This window comes from Limulus polyphemus, unplaced genomic scaffold, assembly GCF_000517525.1.
Source record: "Limulus polyphemus unplaced genomic scaffold, Limulus_polyphemus-2.1.2 Scaffold1781, whole genome shotgun sequence".
Classification (NCBI taxonomy): Eukaryota; Metazoa; Arthropoda; class Merostomata; order Xiphosura; family Limulidae; genus Limulus; species Limulus polyphemus.
The window spans coordinates 1,952-15,824 of NW_013667391.1; the positions used below are offsets into that span (position 1 = coordinate 1,952).

The window sequence follows — 13,873 nt, forward strand, 5'->3', positions numbered from 1 at the left end:
ATAAAGTTTTTTTTTATTTCTCATAGTTTTTATATATTCTCAGAAAAGGAAAATTTCCAAGTGTCTTAGTGATGATTTAGCGTGAATGATTTAAAATTACCATAATTAATCTGTGTTGTTATTAGTAATAATAGAGCAAGTGTCCTCTTAGTGATGATTTAGCGTGAATGATTTAAAATTACCATAATTAATCTGTGTTGTTATTAGTAATAATACATCATTGCTTTAAAAGTTCATGTGTTGGAAAATCCCTCCTTCTGGATTCTCACAAGTGTTCTGAATAGAAACAAAAATACAACTTCGACATTTTTTCGCTAATCAAGTGTGTGTTATTGCGTTATTTTTTTTCTTCGTATCGTGCGAACTCAAGCTGAAATTGCACCCCAACTGGCCTTGTGAGCCCTGGTATTGGTGAAAGATCTTGTCTACCCTGGATATAGTAGATATAGTGAGGTTGATATCTTACATTTCCTTTACTTTCACTCATAAGTTCTTATAATTATATCAAGACCACTTATTTTATGTACACACGGACTTCCGTTCGGAAGTGCAGCGGATATTTGTTATGAAGTGTTTAATTGATAACAGAATGAAACAAGCTTAGTTTGAGTAAGTGAGTTAATTATTCTTGTCGTTAGGATTTAAAAAGTTAACGTTAGAAAAATTTGCGATGAAATATTTAGATTAATGTCAATTTCAGATTAGAGCAAGCTACCTTAGAGCAAAACTAGAATTTAAAACTCATTCTGTTAATGAGTTTAGCAAATTAAATATACCATACTCTTACTTGTAAAGATTGGAATGCATTGTTTCATGAGTTGGGTAAGCTAGGTTACTTACCCTCACTGTTAACGATGTTAGTTATAACTTTTCTTGCGATTTTTTTTATTTTAGATAAAGTCGGCTCAGTACTTGTATATGTAATTTCTGAAGTTTCTAACCCCGTTAACAGTTCAATATATATTTTGTGTGCTATTCCCACAAATTTTTAATGTTATAATATTAAACAGTTGAAATGATCGGTGAGATAAACTAAAAAATCAGTTGAATGATACCTGAAAAATTACATTATTTATGAAAAACAATGTTACAAATTTACTGGCCTAAACTCCCCGAATTTAAGGAAAAACGTATTATCTAGCGACCATATGAAGTGGATTGATATTGCACAAAGGGTAGGACAGGTTAGACTAGTTAGTGATGAGTGAAGCAATCAAACAACGATAGTTGGTTTAAACCAGATTATACCTCGCAGGAAAAGATGACTGAATCTTTAACCACATTTTCTCTGTCTCACAGCTATTATAATTGTTCTTTTGTTTTCAAATACACTAGTAATCCTCTTAGTATTTGTGATTGACCTTCTTGTAATCCTTGACCGAAGTAGGTCAAGGCTTGGGGATGGTACAACTGTTATAAAACACAACTGAAAGTAATTTTCGTTTGGACACAGTGTTTGAACCTATGCATTAATGACCTAAAAATATTACACGAGCTCAAATTAAACTGGAAACAACTAATCACGTACTAAGACCACCAGGAAATGTTTTTATAACATAAAATAATGGACACCTTGAATACATACTTTTAAAATAAATCCCAGGAGAGAAAGAGTCGTTGTTTTGGAATAAACACATGCTGTAATTGGGTTTTTGCCAGTCTAAGGTATAATGTATCCACGTGTTTAAAAACCAGTTTGAGTATTTCGTCATTTTCATGGTTATGCCCAACAAAATTCCAGGTGTTACCAATGTTAAAGCAATCAGCAGTTATAAGGATTATTCTTGAAGTTTGGTTTACTCTTCATCGAAGCAAATTTAATTTTAATACCTGACGGTAGAAACATTGCAACTAGCCAGTCTGGTCTCCATAACAACCACATAACAAGCTAAAATGACAGTAAAAAAGATGTACAGCGTCTTCCATAGTGATGTACTTGTATCGTAATTGTTTCATATTAATTAAATTTAATATTATTATAAGATGTTTAGACCACAGATATTTGAACTTTTCTTTAAAAAATTACATCTAGAAAGATAGTCGTGTAGTGAAGTTTTATCAAATAATCAATCATTCTTCCTTATTATTAAGTTTTCACATAAAACTAATTATTTTGGCCGCTATCATGAACAGTAATATGTGATATCATATATTGTATGTTAGATTCAGACTTATAATAAAAACAAAAGACTCAACACAAAGTAATGTAGAAACCACGAATTCGGTTATGTTAAATTATGTTAATAATATAAAGCCAGTGTTAACGAGTGTATGTTTTTAATTATGGTTTCGATCCCCGTGGTGGGCAGAGCACAAATAGCCCTTTGTATAGCTTTGTGCTTAACTTCAAACAAACAAAAATTAACCACAGTACTTACTAAAATGTTTAAAATAAGTTTATCATAAAACGTTGACCCAAACCATTACATTCTCCTAACACCACCAACAAATGTGCTGCACCCCCCTTGTATTTTATTAGAAAGTTCAAGCTATGAGCTTCAGAGTCAATAGCACTAATAATTCTAGGTTCGATACATGCCGTGGACAAAACTCGGATAGCCCATTGTGTACCTTTGCACAGTAGTCCGTCTATCATGGAGGGGCAAGACGCAGGGATTCAATTCTTTCTGTGGTTCAAAGTTGGAATTTAGAGATTAGATTTGATGTTGCATTATTTTTAATATCTTAACTGTTGAAGATTTTTATTGTATTTCTGGTCTTTTTTGTTGTTGTTCGTTCATTGCGGTAGCAATGTCATTCTCTATGTGGATGTTTTTCTTTTGTAATTTTTTAACTGTTATGGTTTTTTCCACGTAGTTTCAAAACCACTAAAAGAGGTTTATGATTTCACGATAAAATTATTTTTGTGACGTCATATTTATTCAACTAAAAGTTCTGTGTTTCAAGTACACTTTAGCATTGGTATGTATCGTAGTCTCCATAACTTGGAGAAGTGGTGTCGTTACAAATACAACAAAATTGACAAGTCGGAAAATACAACGCATAATTTGTGAAAACGATTAACTCAAGATCTGTTTGTTGTGAGAATGCTCATAGTATAGCAGCCGCGGGGAAAACCACTAAAAGCATGCCATCAAGGTCACTGTCCCACATAATAACTAGGGGACGAGGATATCAGTTCTGACGTCTTCTTGAAACACAAGGTTTTCAGTGAGTGCCATTTTAGTTGCGCACTAAACTCTCTTGCTTGAGGTTTTTAGGACTACTGCTTTCAGGTAAGTGACTTATTCATCTTGATATACACATAAGTAGTGTACAGATTAAAGTATGCAATACATAAAGTTTATTTTGGATAAACTTTGGAACTAGTCTGATAGTCACTGCTTTGATATTTCTGGGATGATATGGAGGGAAACATCTTTACCAAGGGAAAGCATAGTTGATTTTTTTCATGTTTATGATATAATGGTTAAAACGATATACAACTGCAGAAATAAAGCAACGAATTTTGGATAGTTCAACAGGTAAACGATGAATTTCTCCCCTGATTTTTGTCTATTTCTTTTCTAATTACCAGGAGATGATAAATGGTTAAAAAAACAAATTATTAAATTACATTTTAGAACACCGTGAGAAATGATTGTTTAAAATGGTCGAATAATTGAAAACAATGTCTCACTTCCGCATACTCTCATCGTAACTGCGCATAACATCAATTTGTAAATTAGCTCAAAAAGAAATAGCATTTCTGTCACAGTAATACGATGATATATTGAAATGTATATGAAAAAAACCTTGTGTTATACTCAGTGGTACTATTTTATCAGACGGTTTTCAGTAAGTAAAAACTTCAGCATAAAAAATATTTTCTACTATGAATTTAAGAAATGCTTAGAGGTATGACACTTAATATTCTTAGTAACTGTTTAACTAATAAACAACAAAAATAATTACAACTGTTGTCTTGAAATGATCAGTAGACATTTACGGTTACCCACAGCGGTATGTCCGGGGACTTACAACGGGTTTCGATACCGTGGTGGGCATAGCATAGATAGCCCATTTTGTAGCTTTGTGCTTAACTTCAAACAAACAAACAAACAAACGAAACGAAACATTTACGATTCCAGCAACTAAACGCATTGTTTTAATACAGTGACATGACTTTCTTTGGTGACAGTCCATTACTCCGAAGGCCCGATAATCTGAAGATGCATGTTTTTGTTTTTTTTTGTAACAGTTAAATTGATTGTTGGGTTAAGTTTTAAAATTTTAAGACAAAACACACCAGGATATGATCTAAAAGGTTGCAATTTCTTAATCATTGGGTGGATAATGTTTATCATCAATTCCCTAATGTTATTTTGTTGTACGCATGTATAATGTTAGCTACAGAGCCCCCATATTAATGCTTCAGGATTGGATTATAGATTCTAGCTCTTATGAGATAATGGATATTCAAGATTCTTATTCCATAGTGCTGGGACAACAAATGTTATATGCCAGACCCATTAAACATGTTCAAAGCTTCCAGTCAGTAAAATTATCTTGACACCGAGTCAATTCAACGAACTGTAGACTACAGTGTCGATTCAAACATTTCTGAATGATTCATGCTGTCGGGTGGCTGCCCCCCCCCCGAACCCCTGCAAAGTTGTGCCCTTTAAACTTCTCATATGAGATTGCATTAACCTATTATATTCATTTAATTTTGACTTTTATTGCGAAAACCAAAAAAATCTCTGACTATCGGGCCTTTCGTTTGAGTTTATATTTGTGTGTTTGTATATATATATAATCTCTGTCATTTTATTAGTACTTCTACGATGTATTTCTTTTATCTTAACATGCATTAATTTTTGAACAAATATTCTTACTACATGTAAGTGTTTTTTTTGTTTTTTTTTATAAAATCTGGATCGCGGTTTGAATTATTTCCCTTGTTGAAACCTCCAAAGTGACTTCCATCATATGTAGAAGTTATCCTCTTGATAAGCGATTAATCCAATCTTGAGAAACATTTTTCATACAACGTTGCTTCTTAGTCAATAGGAGTACCTACAGATCTGTCTTTATAGTAGCTGTCCAACGTTGGACTGAAGACAACACGTGAAAGTGTCGAAATTTGTATCAATATAAATCTAATATTGTTTCGTTATTGTGGATTTAAACTTTATCTTAAATCTATCTTGATCTCTAACTCTGTAAGCTAAGTATTCTGCTAGGTAGCGTAAACCAGTACAAGACCCCGAATAGTGGGATTTGACTATCACTCTTATAATCCTATACTCCCCCAAAAGGCTTGAGTTGAGGGAGCAGCGAACCGGAGCGCTGTTCCTGTTGTAAGAAATGGTTGTGAAAACGCTTCTGTTGTTAGAAATTTTTATGGAAATGTTTCTATTGTAGAATTTCTAAGGACATACGTAAATTTAAAAATAATTCATCACAATCTTGCTAGTTCATATCGTTTATGCAGGTCAACTTCATTGTAGACCCACTTTGCGACATGCGATTCTTCTACATTTGAGTTACGTTTCTGTGTCAACATACATTGTGACATCATTAAATATTCGAAGTAAGAGACTGGCGGTTCTCGGACTCCCCGCCTCATAGGGGAGGTGAAACTGAGTTCCATTTGATAACTTTACACAATTCAAGCCCTGGGCACAAACCCTGGTTTTATTTTAGTTGGTTAAAACAGTGAAGGCAAATGCTCATCATTGGAACTGTTCGCAGTGTGAAAGACTATCGCAAACCGAATAACAAAATAGTGATGACTACACGATAAATACTCGTGTATTACATACATGGTCTTGAAAGGGGTCAGAGGTTGTACACGTGTGCGGGCTACAAGCCATGACCCACATATACTAATACAGACCGGTATTTTCCAGTAATAGTACATCAACCGCTGCAAAAGACGGAGGAAGAGGTCGACAGCATACCTGACTGTCCGTGGTCTAGATAAGACCTAAACAACATACCTGACTGTCCGTGGTCTAGATAAGACCTAAAACACAATACGGATAAGAGACACTATAACAAAACTTCTTCGAAACACTGTCCATCTGTTTCTATGTTAAACTTGTAATAACATTTTTTCTGTTACCCATTAAAACCATCTCTAAACTTTATTAGTTTGAAAGTGAGTTTGTTGTCATGACACTTTGTACTCTTGTTCAACTTGTGCAAGGCACGAGCCGATACTTTTCACTGCGTAACGTCACAATGTCGGACGGGGAGGAAGGGGAAGTGATTTGCGCAGTGATTAACCTTCTTTTTGGTTAGTGGGCCATGGTTGTTTAGTGTTTACAGCGTCTCTAGACGAAAATAGCTCATGCCACGTGATGGGAGAGGTAAGACAAACTAGACATGTATTAAAACTTCCAACATCATTTATAAAATAACATGCAATAACTGTCCAGAATTTTACGTGGGAGAAACAGGTAGAAAATTGGAAACCAGATTCACTAAACATAATAAAATAAACCTCCCACGTTTACTACCATTTCAACTCAAAAAACCACGGTATATTCATACAAAACATTGTAATTTTAAACAAAGAACCTAACATGAATAAACACAAAATAAAAGAAGCTATCTTAATTGAAGAAAGCGGCCCCATATTAAATTAACCCCCGGGGTACCAAGATACCTATATCAGACTGTGAAGCAATATCCAGTCAGGTGACCTCTATACTGCATATATTGTCCATGTTGTCAACTTATTTTCATAACAGATAATGTCTGTGGTAATATCACCCAAATGTGTTAGGGATATTCCATCTATCAGTCAAAATCCAAACGCCGATGTCAATCTAGTCAGCCGTCATGGATAATCATAATAAAAACAAAAAACTATCAAATAAGGGTACGAAGCTGAGTGCTTACACCCACAACGTCTAGCTTCTACTGCTTTTCACCGTCTATAGCCAGTTATGGGAAGGCAGTTACCCTTAAATTTCTTAAAGAAGAAATGAAATAAAATGAAGCCATCCTAATATTTCTACTAATTAAACAAATAGAATAAATAAAAAACAAAAATAAATTCATAAACAATTCGTTATTACCCCGATTGATAAAGCTGGTTGTAATTTTGGTTTTGTGTGTAAAATATTATTAGCGCAAATTTTACTTAATGAAATTAATAACACAAGTACTTTTACTAAAAGTACTTTAAAGAAAAATGTTATTAGAAATTTAAAGAAGGCTATTAAGAATGAAATATCTATACATGTTATTCTTGTACGTATTTACCATTTTTATATGCAATTCCAAAATTGCATAAAAATCCTCTGAAATTCAGATTTATTACTAATTCTTTAAATACAGTCATTAAATATGTTTCCATAGTGCTTAACAATGTTCTAGATGTCTTGTTTTAAAAAGAAATATAAGTACAGTCTTCAAATAACCAGAATAATTATTTTTGAATTATTAAATATAACATTCCAGTTTTGGAATGTTTAAATAATTTAAATTCTTCAAAAACTGACAGTTTTATTTTTACATACGACTTTACTACATTGTAGACCTAAAAGATTTAATCAGGGTTTTCAATGATTTGTTTGATAGTTTATAAATAATGAAATAACTATACTCAAATTTAAATTTACTAGAATTCAATGCAAAAATATACTCCATTTCTGTATTTATAAGTTATATTTTTTTAAACAAACAAATATATATGCAAACAATGGGAACGAACTTCTCTGTCTTTGTTAATGATAAGTCTTAAATAAAAAGACTATCTTATTGTTGTGATGTTGTCTCGTGGAGATGACAAAAATAGAAGTTTAAGAGTTTAAGTTGAAGCGACGCATGTATTCAGAACTGACATTTCAGTCGTCGAGTTAATCATTTGGAAGCAAACGCATTTGCTACAGTCGTATTGTATGTGTGCAGAAATATCTGATAATTGTAACTAAGTATTATTTTGATTTATTCGTTACATTTTTTTCTGTCAGAATTTTATGTATAAATAAAATACTTGTTTGTTTTTAATAGCAAACAGGCAAAACTGGATAAATATCGTGTGTGAGAGAGAGGCAAATAGTCATTTTGAGCTTTACACAAAATATATAGCTTTGCTGCTACAGAAATGGATTTGCAATTGTTAGAAATTAATCTTACAGGAAACTTAAAAAATTAGTACACAAATAATGTGTAAATTTCTTTAATGCTAGTATTTGGTGTAGCTACCTATCGTTTTAGTAACACTTTGGTATTTTTGTGGCATTGTGTCAATGTTTTCTCAAGGTCTCCAGTGTACTTTGATTCATTTGTTCTTGCGGCTACGTCCAGAAGCTTTCTTTAGTACAATTGATACTTTTGTCTAACATGGAGTTTAACATTTTCTACATTTGTTCTATGAAGTTGAGGTTTGGACTTTGTGGTGATTATTTCATACACTGGAGATTTCTTGAGCTTTTTTTCTTTGCAATTCGCTATACAATTTAAAATAAATGCTCACGCGCTTTTAGTGATCTTGGCAGAGTTGCCTGATAAGGTATGAAAGAAGTCTGTATCTGTGTGGTGTATAGCGAATGGGGTGTATATTCTCAAAGGAGAAAAAGTTGAGCTCTTGAGACAGTTCGGACCAATTTCATTATTAAATGCGGAGGGTAAGATTTGTTTCAATGTATTTGCTAATAGAATGACCAGTTCCTTTTTGGAAAATAGGTACATACACATCAGTGTAAAAGGTGGGAGTCCTAGGCTATTCAGGGTGACTTTGAGCATGTCAGCATGATTTAGGCAGTAGCTTAAGGTGCTAAAAAATGAAGGGTGACCTAAATGTAGTATGGTTAGATCTAGCGAATGTTTATGGTTCACTGTCTCATAGGATGATTGATTTCACTTGAAACATTTTTGGGTACCAGGCAAACTTCGAGAAATTGTGGCCTAGTACTATCACAAATTTTTGATGTGATTTGCTACTAGGATATTAACCACAGCTTGGCAATCACTGGAAGCAGGTATACCTATTGGATGTGCAATTTCATTACTACTTTTTGTTTTGGCTATGGAGGTGGTGATCAAAGGGACAGACCAATGCATTTCTGGGGTACCGATTGTGTCAATCAAGAACTACCATCACTGAGGGAATTCATGAATGATATAACTTTCATATCTTCATGTAAAAACCGAGGCTGATGTAGTTTAGACAAGACTTGAGCTGATAAAATGATGTCGCATAAAATGTAAGCCTGAGAAAGGTAGAAGCTTAGCCATAATGAAGGGCAAGGCCACCTCATGTAATTTTTTCATTGATAGTGAAAGGATTCTAACTATGTCTGAACAACTTGTTAAGGGTTTGGGTAAGAGGTACTTTGTGATCCACACAGATGAGGCTAGAGGGAGAATAGTGCAGAATCAATTGCGTGAAAGATTGGACACTATCGTAACATTTGGCCAACCTGGAAAGTTTAAGGTGTGGTGTTTTCATTTTGGTATCCTACCAAGAGTTTTTGTGGTCTCTACAAGTACATAATATAACTGTCCCTGGTTGAAGCTAAGGAAAAAAACAAGCTTAGAAAATGGCTTGGGGCCCCCAGGAGCTTCAATTTCAATGCACTATGTGCAGGTACTTTTAAGGTGACACTTCTAATTCCATAGTTCGTGGTAGAATACAAAGTTAGTAAGGGTAGCTTTTTTCATGATGTTGAAAGAATCAAAGAATAAGATCATCAGGGAATACTGGCCTGACCTTAACACAGACAAAGTGGGATGTAGGCACAGTGGATGGGTCGCAGATGTAGAAAATAGGCTAGTGATGAAGGAGATTGTAGGAGTGGTGCAAATAGATGAAAACGTAACATGGGCCCATGAGAGAAAGTTGTTTAGGTATAGACAGCTTGTAGAGAAGTGTCGTACTAAAGGCTGGAGTTGAGATATATTTGCAATGGAAGTAGGATGTCGAGGGCTTGTAGGCCAATCTACAGTCGGTTTCTTGAGGAGAGTCGGAATAGCGGGGCAATAGTTGAAAGGGGTAGGTCAAGCTGCCGGCAATAACTCTGCATGGATTTGGTATAATTAGAATAAGACTGGTGGTGCACGGTGCTCACAGATGGCGTTCATTTGTATTGGGTCAGGCCGTAGGTGTTATACTGGAATAGGCCCAGAAACAGCGATACCCACGGTTTGCAGCGGTTGAGGTCATTGATCTGTCCATTGTGTATTTTACAGTACTTGGTGAATTATTGGACTTTTTCAGTTTTTCTTAAATTGCATACTAGTATCATGCAAAGATTTGAAACTGACTGTCAAATGATCTTAATTTTTCTGTTTTGACATTATATTAACTATCCTGGTCGCTAGTTTAAAAATGATAATCATTTACATATCGACTTGTATCTGCATAAAAAAATTCATTATATGAAAGTCCCAAATTTTTTTCAGTGATGACTCGTACAGAAACAAAAGGCAATAGTATGTACCGTGACAATGTTTCATTGCTATGTACATTAGACGTTTCGAATAACATAAAATTAATTATTAAATGGGATATATATATAAAGTCATAAATAAAGTAATTCAACAATTTTCCTGTTTCGACTTTTGTTACAACAGTTTAAACTACAGTGGTTATGCATAGCGCAACAAATAAAAGCGATAGGTGTAATAAAGCGTAGATGTGAATTAGCACACTACTGTACATATATACTTGTTTGGCCGGACGTATACGAATTTCAAACTACTTCTCCCTCCCACCTCCATCACAAACTTTAAAAAATGAGTAATTGTTAATGCCGAATCTTCTTCGTGATTTAGAGACCATGGTAAAAATGCTAATAAAACCTCCAAGACTCTTTGACAGACTTTGTGTTCGGCACTATTATCTTATAAGATTTTGGCATTAAAGCGAAGTTCTGGGATTTCGAATGCGAACTTACATTTTATTGCTGCTTGCTCTATGTATTACGCAAGCTTGAGTCAAATCAAGATTATTTGTTTCCGCTTGAAAATTGATTGTTATTCTATTCTTCAAACGTGCGCTAATGGTAGTATTTTTATTGGTCAGATTATTCACTTCCATTGTGTTACATGCTCTGTATTTTAGAGTATGTTGCTTATTGCTAGTCTCTTTGAGAGAACTACTCATAACTTGTCACACAGTGTCCTAGCATAATAAAAAAAAAAACAGTCTTGCCATAGAGTTGATGCATATGATGATAATTTGCAATACATCACAAGCACAGTGCCTCTGGTTATACAAGTGTCTGAATGTTGCTCGTGGTGCGTATCTCGGAAAGTGTCTCTGGTTATACAAGTGTTTAATCAATAACACCTTAGGTGTGGAAAAAAGATGCGGCCAAAAAAAAAGGACCGAGCATGTGACTTAAAGGAATGAAATCAAATTGGGCAGCCAAACTGGTAGCTACATTTATAGAGTTGATATGAATTTTACAGCAAATATTCATTTATTAGTTAGCCAGGCCGCGTTTTTACTTCAACTTTGAGCATGATGGTGGGTAAAACAAAACACGCGACCTAGCTGTAGCTGTTGAAAGTAGGTAAGAGTGTGATCTCTATCAGACTTACCGTGTGTAACCACTGTTATAATATAAAATACAAAACCAAATTTAACTAGACGACTGAGCACAACACGTCCTTCCAAGGTAGCAGGATATACAGCCACTGTTTCCTCCATGAATGCTGGAGGCTGCACAATTGAGAATTGTTTTCATACAAGTACAATAAAATAATTGGGTTTTAACAGCAGCTTTGCAATAAAAATATATGAAAAAAACAGTCGATTTTTAGAGCCAGACTTTTTGCAATAACTTTTACCTCTATGAAGTTCTATCATGTTTTAACAGAAATGTAATGTATAAAATTTGCATATTACTCTGGATATTTTTTCACTCAAAATATAAAAGGGCTATACGTGGGGAGCGTGTTCTGTATTACAGGGTAGGAATTTGTTTATCCCCCCCCCCACATACAGATGATACTGTTTTAATGTATATTGTGTGCTCAGAAGCTTGATAAGCTCAATTCCACGTGTGTTGTGAAACTAAAGCATTTTAATTAGTTGATTGATCAAACAAGATCTACATCTTGGAAAAATATTCAAATTCATACAAAAATACCAGAACACTGTGCCTCCTTTTCAGTTACGTAAAGCAAATTTTGATGTACTTATAAAATGAAAGAGGATACTCGACGTAGATAATAAGATATTGTTGTATATTATTGGGGTTAGAATATCGCCCGCCTCCTCCATATTAACTGCGAGTGCATAACTTGGATGACTAAATATATATAATCTGTGTCACAGTATAGTAAGGTTCAAAAAATAAATGTGGTTCGGTAATCTACCTTTCTTAAAGAGTCCAGTGGTTAGGGTGCTCGACTGTAGGTCCGTGGTTCGCGCTACGTTACCGCCTAAAAGAATCGCGTTTCACATTTTGTAGTCGTGGATGCGTTATAAGAATGACAGTCAAATCATGCTATTCGATTAGGGTAGCCCGCGAGTTAGTGGTGAATGTTGTTAGCTAACTGCCTTCTTTCTAATCTATCACTAAATTAGGGACGGCGAGCACACTAGTTATCGAGTGGAGACGAATTATTTTCTTAATTTTCATTTTTAGTAAATGTGACTGACCTCTGACTATCTGGTCCGAAATCAATTGTAGTAGCATTTTAGTTCTAATGAAATATTCCAGCAACAATATCAACAACTTTTAGTTCACATTAGGCGAAATTTAAAACAAAAGAACGCTGTTTCTGGTAATCAGATCCACCCTGATTTCGATCTTCGATTATCTTAATGTTAAAAAGAAAATGGGCATGTATTCATTTTCAATCAACACACTTTACGTCTGAAGTAACTTTTATTGATACGTGCTCTATACTTCACAACGTTAAATAATGATAACACCATGTAAATATTTACGAATGGACTTGAATATTTATAGACTGACATACAATAGTTCACAATACAAAAGTTGCAAAAAATACTGCTGACATTAGAACTACCCTAGTTGATAGATACAAAATTTTATTATTTGTTCCATTCACTATTCTCTGCGTTGTTGGAATATTACCATAATGCGCTGCGCATTTTCGGAATTCCAAAAAACGCGCGATTGTATTGGAATCCGGTCTCTTCTAAGTGCGGAGTACATGATCCAAACATAATGCAAACTTTGACTAAATAACATCTATTATTAGTTGTATTTCATTTACAAGAAAGCAACAATGTGTATGATAGTTTTATTCAATATTCTTAACGAAAGGGAATAGTAATCCTTAAGCTAACAATATTAGATTTCATTTTAAGCTCAAGGGTTTTATGTTAAATCTATATATATAAATCAGTACTGTCTGTTGTCTGTCCATGTAACTACTTCACAGGTATGGAGGTTCATTAAGTCCATGCGGGGTACATAGAAATTTGCTATTTTGCATTTTCGTTTTTTGCGGTTTTTACCATTACCTCACCCCCTGTTGATGGATCTTCACCAAAGTTGGTATGAAGGTTTGATGGGTCCATGCGAGGATACATGCAAATTTACGGTTTCACATTTTTGCGTTTTGCAGTTTTTATGGGCGTGATCGTGTTTGTTACAATTACATATAAAGGAAACAACTTCTCATGTCCTAAGATAACCCTTCATTAACCTTGAATTTACAAAACTTCCGTCCAGGGGACGGGTACCCCAGCTAGTATGGAATAGTTTATGAACAAAAAACACAACAAAACCAAGTGAAAACTTAGCTCTTGCGCGTTTTAATAGCTTCCGTAAAGTGCTACACGTTTTTGGCAATATTCCAACATTGCACGGAGCATTAATAACCAGCTTAGTAATGCAGAGTTGGACTTAGCCTACTTACTTATAAAAATTAACATCAGTTGCGTTGTCCTCAGTTCACTGTTGACAGTGTTACTGACAGCTGTGCTTCC

At 34.4% G+C, this 13,873-nt stretch overlaps 1 protein-coding gene across 2 annotated transcripts in view; it reads left to right on the forward strand.

The window, feature by feature from the left end:
* LOC106464918 overlaps positions 1–13,873 on the forward strand; it is a 41,514-nt gene that overhangs the window by 1,336 nt on the left and 26,305 nt on the right. The window contains exon 1 of one of the 2 annotated variants that reach the window (XM_022392726.1): positions 3,105–3,236. The exons of the other annotated variant lie outside the window; for it this stretch is intronic. The gene's annotated coding sequence lies outside the window, so the exon portion shown is untranslated. Of the gene's footprint in view, positions 1–3,104; positions 3,237–13,873 lie in introns of those variants that run through there. 2 annotated transcript variants of the gene reach the window in all.